This window comes from Octopus bimaculoides, chromosome 2, assembly GCF_046866305.1.
Source record: "Octopus bimaculoides isolate indiv1 chromosome 2, ASM4686630v1, whole genome shotgun sequence".
Lineage (NCBI taxonomy): Eukaryota > Metazoa > Mollusca > Cephalopoda > Octopoda > Octopodidae > Octopus > Octopus bimaculoides.
In genome coordinates, this window is record NC_142929.1 from 1,870,099 (window position 1) to 1,875,098 (window position 5,000).

The 5,000-nt window shown below is 35.1% G+C and overlaps 1 protein-coding gene across 7 annotated transcripts in view; it reads left to right on the forward strand.

Annotated features, from left to right (window-relative positions):
- The window catches only part of LOC106868307 (uncharacterized), a 284,018-nt gene that overhangs the window by 1,701 nt on the left and 277,317 nt on the right, over window positions 1-5,000 (forward strand). The window lies entirely within an intron of this gene.

Below are 5,000 nucleotides of genomic sequence, written 5' to 3' on the forward strand. Positions count from 1 at the left end.
ATGTATATATTTATATATGTGTGTGTGTGTGTATGTATGTATGTATGTGTATATATATATATAAATATATATACATTCATACAGATGTATATGTATGCGTACACATATAATCACAAATGTATATATTTTATATAGATGTGTGTGTATGTGTTTAGATATAAACGTATATGAGTATATATGTATGCATATATATATATATATACAAACACACACACACACTAATGAAGGAAACATGAAAAATGTAATTGTATCCATCTTAACGTAGACGTGTGTGTGTGTGTGTGTGTGTGTGTGTGTGTGTGTGTGTACCCATTTCACGGGTGAAACTGTACATTTTCTCAACGTATACATAGCAAACAGCACACCGTCCGTACGCCTGCCTCTGTGTGCGCATGTGTCCGGCTAACCCTACTTTGCGTAACTGTCTACATATATCTTCCCCAGTCATCTAACTCCGGAGTCTTTGGCTGCGAGCGGGTGACATTGTTTGCACGCATGTGTGCGTGTGTGTATGCTTCCATACAATGTATATCTAAGTGCCATAGTTTGGAGTCTGTGTATGTGTGTCCGTACATGCGTTATAGAGTTACACACGGCTGGTGTGTGTATATAGAAGCTATGTTATCTTCTCTTCGGTTAATATATGCATTGGCGTTGTATATTCTGTTTTAGATAAACATTTCCATGACTATTTGTCTAACGCTGACTCTATATCCGTCGTTCTCTCTCTCTCTCCCTCCCCCTCTCCCCTCTCTCTCAACCTCTCTTTCTCGTGCTGTCTTTCTATAGCAATAATCTGTCTGTCTGTCTGTCTGTCTGTCTGTCTATCTGTTTGTCTGTCTGTCTATCTATCTGTCTATCTATCTGTCTATCTATCTGTCTATCTATCTGTCTATCTATCTGTCTATCTATCTGTCTATCTATCTGTCTATCTATCTATCTGTCTATCTATCTGTCTATCTATCTGTCTATCTATCTGTCTATCTATCTCTCTGTCTGTCTGTCTGTCTGTCTGTCTGTCTGTCTGTCTGTCTGTCTGTCTGTCTAGCTATCTGTCTAGCTATCTGTCTAGCTATCTGTCTACCTGTCTGCCTGCCTGCCTTGCTATCTATCTATCTATTCAACAAGGTTTATGACTGTTTCTCGTTAAAATCTAATTAAATAGCAAGTTGGCTATAAATTCCTATAATCTTCACATTCAGTCTGACGGTATATCCATCAGTCTACCTGTCTGTTGGTCGTTCGGTGTAATTGTCTGTCAACGGCTCCGTCCGTTTTTGTTTTCATGTTAGCCTAACAATTATTCGCTGTTACTACAGCTTCAATGAGTGAGTCTCTTGCTCAAATATTCGTAGACATATACAGATATAAATATTTATACACAGATATATGCGTGGAATATATGTTAGCGAGGATTCATTGCGTAAATTACAAAGATCAATCTCTATGTATACACATGTATGTGTATGCATACATAAAGATATAATGCAGAGGTGTGTGTGTGTGTGTGTGTGTGTGTGTGCATATATATATATATATACATGAATATATGTATACACACACACACACACACACACACACACACACACACACACACACACATAGTTGTGTATATGCAAGCATATGTAACCAATAAAATGTAATTCTGTGCAGAAGAGGTGCTTTTTCACTTTACATGTGTCCACAATTATGTGAATACATACGTGTGTGTGTCTGTGTGCGTGTGAACATACACATAATATTGAACATATATATATATATATATATATAATATGTTCCTGTCAGAGTATATATATGTAAGTCTGCGTTCACATACATATGTATGTAAATGGAAAAGCACCGTCTCTGTACTGCATTAAATCTTACCCGTTTAATACGGTATTCCCATTGATTGTGCAAACACTTACGTTAAGGTTTATACCTTAATCTCAGAGAAAGCAGGACTCGCAATCAAATCTATACCCGACACACCTGTATATGAGTGAGTCGGAAAGACACTGCTTTTGTCAACCTTAACCAGGTGAATGAAAACAGTCTAGGTGAAGGAAAATACCCTCTAACGAAGCGTAAAAAGTCTATCTATCTATCTATCTACATGACACCCCCACATATTCCTATATATGTGTGTGTATAATTATATACGTGTATATATATATATATATATATATATATATATATATATATGCACACGTGCACTGACACACTAGCATATACAAATGTGTGTATATATATATATACACACACATGTATATATATATATACATATATATGTATATATGGATAGGATATGTGTATATAAATATATGAAGACACTTATAACGATGTATATATGCATACACACGCATATATATATTTGTACACATTTCTATCTATTATATACACATACATTTTCTCTCTCATACACACACCATACACACACATATCAACAATTCACATGCTAAAGATAACAGTGAGTTTGAACGTCCGTCCCGTTCCTCTCCGTTCAATGACCGTTATCTACACAAACCTTTGAGTAATCGTCAGAATTTTTCTTGTGAATATTTGGTCTGTATGCATTCGAAGTTTGATATAGAAATTGCAGACCTACAGAAACATATATATGTATGTGCGTGTGGCATGTGTGTGTGGTGTAGAGAGGGATGGGGCGATGGGGGAGAGATTTTATATATAAACAGAAAAATATATTTATTCACGATAATTAAGAAATGAATTGCTTTCGGGTGCTTAAGTTCTAATATATTATTGAATTGCAGTGGATCCAAAAGGAAGGGGTGGGTGGGGTCAGTTTGCTTCCCTTACACAGAATTGGCTAAAACAATCGTTTTGAGCAACATATTCAGAACAAAAGTAGAAATTTATCATCATTTTCCCTTCTTACCTTGGCTGTGATCAACTGCCGTTTTAGGAAGATAAAAAATTAATGAAATGTATAATTTCATAATTTATGAATTTTAATTAGATGAATACGAAAACATTACGAGGACTTGTTTACCTAAATGATTAGCAACATTGATTTCTATTAATCCAAAAGCTGTTGAGGGTTAATACTGGTTAAATACATCGATAGAGTGAGCAACACGGGAAGAGGAAGAAATACAGACGCCCTAAATGTAGACACACGTGCTTTTCTTGGACGATTTCTTTCTTTCCTCCGGACGTTTGCTCGTTCTGACGAAGCGCCAGGCTCGAAACGTTATACCCAGCTCTTTTTTTCTATCTTAAACTGAGCGTCAATCTAATACATTTACTCTCCACACCCTCTTAACATTCGGTGTGTTGTTTTGATTTTCATTTTCGATTTGCCTACATGCGTGTGTGTACATATATACCTATATATATATATATATGTATATACATACACATACACACACACAACGCATGCATATCAGTATATACACATACCCCTATATAAATGTATTTATACATATAAAAGCTTATATATGTGTTTGGGTGTGCCTGTGTGTGTATAAGTGTGCATGTATATATATATACATATATATATATATATATACATGCATATATATATACATATATTCTTTTATATATGTGTGTGTGTGTGTGTATATATATATACATACATAGACACATTCAATGTATATCGGTGCGCACAGGGCAAATCAACAGTTGCATAATTAATAACATAATGAATGGGACCTGTTGAGCTAACAAGCCTCAATCTTTCTTGTGTCACGTTTTAAGGGGTTATTGAGGGACGACTATTTATGTGTGTATATGAATGTCTAGATATGGAGATATAATCGTATCACCATGCTTATCAATACAACTATGCGTATATATATACAAACACATTCACACATATAAATGTGCATATATTTGCATATACTTAAACGTATATACACTTAAGTATTTAAAATATCATAGAAAATATAAGAGGGTTCAGTAAAATAAAGCGGTAATCATGATATATGGACACGAATGTGGATCTTGAGGCCCGCGCGTGCCTTGCAAACCTTTTGGTAAATGAGGACTCAGTTTACTCGAGTGATTGTGGGTCATTCACTATGTGTTTTCCTGAGTGGGCCAAGGCCTGTGTTTTCCTGAGTGGACGGCAAGACCTCAATTACTGGTAAAGTTTGCATTTAGAGGCCAGCGCGCCTTAATGCTTGCACGATTTTGGTCCCGAGGTTGGAGTCGACTTTCATCAAATCTTTGCAATAATGAGAAACAAGATTGGCATCAGCCCCTGCGTTCTGACGTTTTGTTTCCTCAGGAAGGAAAGGGAATTTTGTATAGAATTGAGATTGTCTTTTAGTTTGTCTTTGAATCGCAAGAGTGCCTTTCAACAGACCTTTCTGTTGGTGAGAAGGGATAATTGTTGGACACCTTGCGGAACAAACAACAAAACTCGTCATGGGGCTGAGGAATTCACGAGTAGTCAATGGCCATCCAACAAAAATGTCTATACATTTGTATAGTTTTTATATACCTTTTTATACTCTTAGGTATTAGTATATTTTTACTTTTTTATGTATTTATATATATGTATAGGGCATGGGGAAGGCAATCCATCTGGGAGAAGGAAAACTTTGATATAAAACCAGGTTTGTGGGTTTTTGAATGCTGACGATCCCATTAGTTGGTATTCTCGATCAGCATGTACTTATATATATGAATATAAATATGTATATATGCACACACACACACACACATACATGCACACTGGTAGACATGTTAATAAACATACTCAGATATATTTCTGTGTAGATATACCTGATTACTAATGAATATATATATATATATATATATATATATATATATATATATATATATTAATAATGTATGTATATAGTCATACACACTCACACGCACCTATATACATACATACTCGCGCAGACATATAGATACAAACAACCATGTAAATACTCCCGTCGAAATTAAAGTTGCATTAATGTGTACAGATAAATACCTTCAATCAAAAACAATGAGATATACAATTACAAAAGAAAATAAGAGGTAGAAGCGATATCAGATATAAAATG